Genomic DNA, 9138 nt, shown 5'->3' with positions numbered 1-9138 from the left:
TTACGCTAATTTCAAGATGTACAATACATACTATTCAAAAGAACACCCGATTCTTTCATATGGCTATGGTTAGTCTTTAGAGTGATCGAGAAAGCTATGTCCCGACTCGGCCACCATACTCAAGCCACTTTCAGGAGCATGCCTTGAAACACACATGTTCATCCAGTTGTTGGAATTGTACAATGAACTGCTTTCAGTACAGATTTCCAAAGATTATGGAAGGGTTTTATTTTGTCGCTTTTATTTTTATGAGAGATATGTTTCATTTGTAGAGATTAGCTGTAAACACAACTGATGAAAGCAGCACTGGAATCGCGTAACAACCGGTACCGCGTTTGATACTTACTGTTGGTATCGATTGTGTGTTTTATCGCCATTGATTAACAGGTCTTTGGCGTACATGTATGGGTACTGCGACGGGAAGTCAGGGACGTCATCAAAGATGTGGTATCTCTGTTTAGATTCACGACACTCGAGTGCAAATTTAATATCCGAGTGATTATATTAATGAAAATATTTTTAAGCTGAAAACTTGCGTGTTTTGTACATTTGTAAAGTCAGTGTAAGAAAAGAAGTTTGGAATACCTATCCTAACATGACACTATAAACAATTAACTAAACCGCCCAGCAAAAGAAAGTATACACTTATAAATGGAGTTGATTACAAAAATGTAAACTTTATGAAACCGTTACTAGGTTGAAGGGGCGGTCGGGTAGCCTAGTGGTTAAAGCGTTCGCTCATCACGCTGAAGACTCGGGTTCGATTCCCGACATGGGTACAATGTGTGAAGACCATTTCTGGTGTCCCCCGCTGTGATATTGCTGGAATATTGCTAAAAGCGTTGTAAAACCATACTCACTCACTCACTCACTCACTCACTAGGTTGACAACAGTCTCCGAACACTGCAAACCACAACTCATCTTCTCGAGGCAAGGGAGTTAAATGACTATAAAAGTCCAGTCTCCACCCTTGCCGAACTAGGCTGGAATTTATGAGCTCGATCTCAGCGCCACCAGTGGCTTTAACCAGTTTTGTCCCTTCTAAGCCTCTCCTATGGACCAATCAGATTCCATCTCTCGTATCACTTGCATTTGCTTCAAACAAAATGGCGGTGCCCGTCAAGACGATCTGATCGATAATCAAGATCTATATTGTAATAAAGCGGGTCTTCCTTCGCGAAATACAACAAATCACGTTTTGTTTTGTTTGTTGTTTAACACGCACTCAGCAATAGTCCAGCTATATGTAGGTCTGTTAGTAATCGAGTCTGGACCAGATAATCCAGTGATTGACATCATGAGCATCGATCTACGCAATTGGGATCGATGACGTGCATCAGCAGGAGTCAGAGAGCCTGACCACCCGATCCCGTTAGTCGGCTCTTACATCAAACATAGTCGCCTTTTACGACCAGCATGGGTTGCTGAAGACCTATTCTACTCCGGATCTTCACGGGTCGCATCAAATCACGTGAGCACTTTGTTTAAAAACGTGAACAGATTTGGAAAATATCTGTCGACGCCCAGTTGACGATACACATGCTCTGCAAATCCTGCAATCGTCCGAAATCTGCACGGCAGTCGCCATTTTGTTTTATGAACCGAATGTCGATTTCGTTACGCGATTTTGATTGGACTATGAATGCGCTCTTTAGTCCAGCTAAAACATAACTCCATCATTTCAGCCTAGTTCGGCAAGGGTGGAAATTGGACTTTTATATTCAGTTAACACCCTTGGCTCGGGAAGATGACCACAAATATGACACACGTATCAAATACATCACCTTCCAATAACCATTCCTTGTTTGTTTCATTTGTTAGCTTTTGCTTTTGCCCGACAATTTCATGGGAGTGAGTATAATTTTACGCCACTTTTAGCAGTATTCTTGTAATATCACGGCGGCGAGCATCGGAAATGGGCTTCACTCATTATATATCCGGACCGCCTCCGTGGTCTAGTGGTAGAACGTCCGCCCGGAGAGCGGAAGGTCCGGGGTTCGATCCCAGGCCGCGTCATACCAAAAGACGTTAAAAGATGGCACTTGTTGTTACCCTGTCTGGCGCTCGGCATTAAGGGGACTAAAACAAGGACTGGTCGGCTCGGAGTCAGTATACTGTGTCTGAGTGGGGTACTCATGTTAAACTGCGGCATGGTATCTCAGTGAGCTAGCACTATAAATCGGCATCAGTCTAGACTAGTACAAGCAGCCACACAAACACACACACGTACATACACGTCGCTATATAGGTGCAATAATCTTGGACGCGACGTTAAACCCCATTTCATCACCACCACTATTATGTATCCACAGCAATAGAAACTAATAGGTTTAGTCCACTAGTCCTTATAATGATAACATATAGCAAAACCCTTTAAAATGCCAAATTTATTCTAGTCCTTAGGATACCTTAACTATTGGGCAGGTTGGCAAGGACTACAGGACTAGTGCCAATTTCTAACGCTGTATCCATATGGGGAATCGAACCCGGGTCTCCCGCGTGACGAGTGACGCTTCACCCACAAGGCTACCCCACCGCACCTTAACATGTGAAGACGTATGTATCAAATATATGTTTGTTTTTTTCGCAGTTCGAGGTAACTTATATGAATGGAATTGCCAGCACTGTAAAGTTACATCGTCTTAAATAATGACTCGAGACAATGAAAATAGAATTAACGATTCTATTTTGTGAACGAAACATCGAGATCTGTATTATCCTTGATAGTTCACGTGGGAATGGTCATAAAATACCTTTGAATTGTCAAATAGCCTGCAAATGTATCGTGCAGAGTGAAAATATAGTCAATGAGAATGACACGTCTGTTCAATTGATTTGAACTGAAAAAAACCCCTGTCCAAACCCACAGTCATATGCCATGTATACGTTAATCAAATCACGTAGCCACATGAAATACCTTTGTTACATCAAACCAATTGTTGGTTGTAAAACAGTGTTATTCTTAACGAGTTATCGCACCCCAAATAACAGGTTCGCTGCTGATCTGTACAGCCGTTAATGCTCGCATGAATAAGCAATAACTCACTTCGTGTTGAAGTTAATGCTGATTCAGTGGTGTCAGTCAATCAGTTCGTTCAATCAAATTTGATTTTGGATGCAAATTAAATGAATCGATTATTTAACCAAGCCATAACTCGTATAGGAAGTAGGCTCCTTGTGTGAACTGACTGGTTGGGGCACAACGATAATTTATCAATTTTATTCCCCAAAGCCTTCTGTTAGGCTGAGCGCCTGTCCGCGTTTCCTTACTATAACAAGATAACTTTGATTCAGAGGATCAACATGGCTGTAAAGAAATTTGGTAGCATACCTGCCTATTGATGCAAGTACCTAGACTGTTATAAAATGCACGTGCAACCCAGAGGATAAAACAAATTGTTATTTGCATGTAGCACCTTCAGAATCAGGAATGAGAATATGGCACATTTCAGTTTAAATATTTATGTGATTTTAAAGTACAAAACAAACATGTTATGAAAAAATATGTTTTCAGAACAAGGACTGACTTCATGAAACGTGTTATTGTTTTCGAGGAACATGGGGAGTTAACTTGACGCAATCATAGTGATATACATGATTGTTGACATTGATTTTATATATATATATATATATATATATATATATATATATATATATATATATATATATATATATTTATTTATATATAACTATACCAATATATATATATATATATATATATATATATATATATATATATATATATATATATATATATATATATATATATATGTTGGTAAAGTTATCAATAATATTTCATAAAAAAATATTATTTTTAAAGTGATAGCTACAATGTTGTAATATTATTATATTACCCATACTTGCCCTAAAAGGCGACTATGCTTGTTGCAAGAGGCGGCTAACGGGATCGGGTGGTCAGGCTCTGCAAATCCTGCAATCGTCCGAAATCTGCACGGCAGTCGCCATTTTGTTTTATGAACCGAATGTCGATTTCGTTACGCGATTTTGATTGGACTATGAATGCGCTCTTTAGTCCAGCTAAAACATAACTCCATCATTTCAGCCTAGTTCGGCAAGGGTGGAAATTGGACTTTTATATTCAGTTAACACCCTTGGCTCGGGAAGATGACCACAAATATGACACACGTATCAAATACATCACCTTCCAATAACCATTCCTTGTTTGTTTCATTTGTTAGCTTTTGCTTTTGCCCGACAATTTCATGGGAGTGAGTATAATTTTACGCCACTTTTAGCAGTATTCTTGTAATATCACGGCGGCGAGCATCGGAAATGGGCTTCACTCATTATATATCCGGACCGCCTCCGTGGTCTAGTGGTAGAACGTCCGCCCGGAGAGCGGAAGGTCCGGGGTTCGATCCCAGGCCGCGTCATACCAAAAGACGTTAAAAGATGGCACTTGTTGTTACCCTGTCTGGCGCTCGGCATTAAGGGGACTAAAACAAGGACTGGTCGGCTCGGAGTCAGTATACTGTGTCTGAGTGGGGTACTCATGTTAAACTGCGGCATGGTATCTCAGTGAGCTAGCACTATAAATCGGCATCAGTCTAGACTAGTACAAGCAGCCACACAAACACACACACGTACATACACGTCGCTATATAGGTGCAATAATCTTGGACGCGACGTTAAACCCCATTTCATTACCACCACTATTATGTATCCACAGCAATAGAAACTAATAGGTTTAGTCCACTAGTCCTTATAATGATAACATATAGCAAAACCCTTTAAAATGCCAAATTTATTCTAGTCCTTAGGATACCTTAACTATTGGGCAGGTTGGCAAGGACTACAGGACTAGTGCCAATTTCTAACGCTGTATCCATATGGGGAATCGAACCCGGGTCTCCCGCGTGACGAGTGACGCTTCACCCACAAGGCTACCCCACCGCACCTTAACATGTGAAGACGTATGTATCAAATATATGTTTGTTTTTTTCGCAGTTCGAGGTAACTTATATGAATGGAATTGCCAGCACTGTAAAGTTACATCGTCTTAAATAATGACTCGAGACAATGAAAATAGAATTAACGATTCTATTTTGTGAACGAAACATCGAGATCTGTATTATCCTTGATAGTTCACGTGGGAATGGTCATAAAATACCTTTGAATTGTCAAATAGCCTGCAAATGTATCGTGCAGAGTGAAAATATAGTCAATGAGAATGACACGTCTGTTCAATTGATTTGAACTGAAAAAAACCCCTGTCCAAACCCACAGTCATATGCCATGTATACGTTAATCAAATCACGTAGCCACATGAAATACCTTTGTTACATCAAACCAATTGTTGGTTGTAAAACAGTGTTATTCTTAACGAGTTATCGCACCCCAAATAACAGGTTCGCTGCTGATCTGTACAGCCGTTAATGCTCGCATGAATAAGCAATAACTCACTTCGTGTTGAAGTTAATGCTGATTCAGTGGTGTCAGTCAATCAGTTCGTTCAATCAAATTTGATTTTGGATGCAAATTAAATGAATCGATTATTTAACCAAGCCATAACTCGTATAGGAAGTAGGCTCCTTGTGTGAACTGACTGGTTGGGGCACAACGATAATTTATCAATTTTATTCCCCAAAGCCTTCTGTTAGGCTGAGCGCCTGTCCGCGTTTCCTTACTATAACAAGATAACTTTGATTCAGAGGATCAACATGGCTGTAAAGAAATTTGGTAGCATACCTGCCTATTGATGCAAGTACCTAGACTGTTATAAAATGCACGTGCAACCCAGAGGATAAAACAAATTGTTATTTGCATGTAGCACCTTCAGAATCAGGAATGAGAATATGGCACATTTCAGTTTAAATATTTATGTGATTTTAAAGTACAAAACAAACATGTTATGAAAAAATATGTTTTCAGAACAAGGACTGACTTCATGAAACGTGTTATTGTTTTCGAGGAACATGGGGAGTTAACTTGACGCAATCATAGTGATATACATGATTGTTGACATTGATTTTATATATATATATATATATATATATATATATATATATATATATATATATATATATATATATATATATTTATTTATATATAACTATACCAATATAAATATATATATATATATATATATATATATATATATATATATATATATATATATATATATATATATATATATATATATATATATATATGTTGGTAAAGTTATCAATAATATTTCATAAAAAAATATTATTTTTAAAGTGATAGCTACAATGTTGTAATATTATTATATTACCCATACTTGCCCTAAAAGGCGACTATGCTTGTTGCAAGAGGCGGCTAACGGGATCGGGTGGTCAGGCTCGCTGACTTGGTTGATGCATGTCATCGATCTCAATTAAGTGGATCGATACTCATGTTGTCAATCACTGGATTATCTGGTCCAGACTCGATTATTTACAGACCGCCGTCATATAGCCCTACACAAATCAAGAAGGCGTAGAACCGCTACACTTACAGCTCAAGAAGTGTATACCCGCTCGTTTATAGCTTAAGAAGGCCTGTACCTGCTAACTTTACAGCTCAAGAAGGCGTATACCTGCTACATTTACAGCTCAAGGTGTATACCCGCTCGTTTACAGCTCAAGACGACGTATACACGATCGTTTACAATTTAAGAAGGCCTATGCCCGCTACATTTACAGCTTAAGAGGATGTTTACCTGCTACACTTACAGCTCAAGAAGGCGTATTCCCGCTACATTTACAGCTCATGGTGTATACCCGATACACTTACAGGGGGCACGGGTGTTTTCTTCGCAGAGGTCGGATACCTTGAACAGAACATTTCAAAATCATCATCTGACAAGAAAAACATTGAGTGAATAGATTGAGTGAGTATGGTTTTACGCCGCTTTAAGCGGGGCCAGTCGTCTAAGGCGCCGCGATTCGCTGTGCAGAGTTGAGTCCCTTGGACACACCAGAAACCTATGATTGTGGGTTTGAATCCGGGTTCGCCCCGATTATGTTTCTATATTTGTCAGCACCATACCCGTGCTCGTGGTACATTAAGCCGACACACCGTGAATTAACTGGAATACTGTTAAAAGCGGCGTTAAACCAAACTAAGTCAGTCAGTCGATACATTTACAGCTCAAGAAGGCGTATACCCGGTACATTTACAGCTCAAGACGGCGTATACCCGTCACATTTACAGCCCAAGACGGCGTATACCCGCTATATTTACATCCCTGAGATTTCTCGATTTCTCGATGCTTTCTGTTTTGTCAACGTAATGGGAGGAACACTACACGCGTGGCAGACATTTACCACTTTGCTGAAACCATGCGGACACGTATGTGGCCCCTCCCCGACTATGTATGGAGGAGGAGTCATGTAAATTGTCAGCGATAAACAACATAAGAGTTTTCTGTTATAAACCTATCAATATTTATTTTATATCACAACACCGGGTATGGAATTGCAACAATTAACACTACTTGACGCTATGTTTATCCTGACAGTATAATGTTTGTATTTTACACAACTTAGCCGCGGTAACCATATCGCTGTGCTGCTCCCATTAAACAATTTTGATACTGACTTGTCCCTACACAGAACTACGGGCAGTCATGGTGTTTTCGTAATAGATCCACGATCCAAACGATCTAACGCCAACTGAAAGTTAGCATGTCATTCGTCATTCGAATGAAGAAAGACGAATCATTTCGCCAGTCGTCATTAGAATGGCGAATCACGAATGTTTTCGTCATTCGTCATTCATCTTACACCATTAAAATAAATGCCAATAGATCCACGATCAAAATGCGACGTTATCGAACGCCAACTGGAAGTTAGCAAGTTATTCGTCATTCAACTTACAACACTAAAATAAATTCCAATGGCGAAACACGAATAACATGCCAACTAACGACAAAATGAAACACGATTCACTTCCAAAGACACTTGCCTTCAATACACGGGTACTTTTATAATGATTAGATCGTGCAACGATATATTTACATTATCGAGTTGGAGACGAGACGGTAAAGATCTTTTATCCGAAGCTGAGCAAACCCGTTCCCTGTCGATGATTCCAATCCGAATATAGAAGGTTCCATGATCTAAAAATATTAATACACATATCAGAAGGCTCGTGTTTTAGGAAGCGAACCCTGTTGCAGTTTTTCGGGGGATTACGGTTCTTGTACATCAGGCAGGGTTGTTAGTGCGGTATGTTCACACTTGGGAATCTATTAGGAAAAGAGGTGGACCAGTCCGAAGCTCTGTGTGTCGACAAGTCAATATGAACGTTATTATAGGGCGCACCACAGTGATATGGTTACCGCGGTTTATCACAACTGTGCGTCACATCATTGTATTTTCACATTTATGTATAATGTAAATATGTACACATATATACACACTCGACAGTGGAGAGATTGTGCGAAGAGATATGAATGTCCATACAATCATCTTATCGAATACGTCATTAAACGATGACGTCACTATGACGATCCCAATTGCGTGGATCGATGATCATGATGTCAATCACTGGATTGTCTGGTCCAGACTCGATTACTTACAGGTCGCCGTCATATAGCTGGAATATTGCAAAGGGCGGCGTTAAATAACAAACAAACTTATTTGTAACAAATAACAAAATAACACACGGACCACGTTTGCATCTATAACAAGCAGTAAGCCAAATTTGTAGATCCATGCACATGATGTCAATCACTGGATTGTCTGGTCCAGGCTTCATTATTTACAGGCCGCCGTCATATAGCTGGAATATTTCTGAGTGCGGCGTAAAACTACAAACAAACAAACAAACGAACAAACACATACAGTGAGCCACTACATAGGGCAGTGGGGTAGCCTAGGGGTTCAAGTGTTCGTATGTGTCGCCAAATGCCCGTGTTCGATTTCCAAAATTGGTACAATTCTGGCATAAATAAGCCATGACATCGCTGGAATATTGCTAAAAAACGGCGTAAAACTATACTCACTCACTCGTAACATGTCGTCCACTGTTGGGATTCCAGGTTAGAACAGAACCTAAGTACTACGAGTTTGTCGGGAGAGGCAGCTAAAGTGAGGATGTGAGGTGAGGTGAAATGGGGTTTAACGTCGCGTCCAAGATTATTGCACTTATCTAGCGACGCGCATACACGT

Source organism: Haliotis cracherodii, unplaced genomic scaffold, assembly GCF_022045235.1.
Source record: "Haliotis cracherodii isolate W230 unplaced genomic scaffold, xgHalCrac1.p SCAF_4, whole genome shotgun sequence".
Classification (NCBI taxonomy): Eukaryota; Metazoa; Mollusca; class Gastropoda; order Lepetellida; family Haliotidae; genus Haliotis; species Haliotis cracherodii.
Note: the sequence above shows the minus strand (reverse complement) of the source record.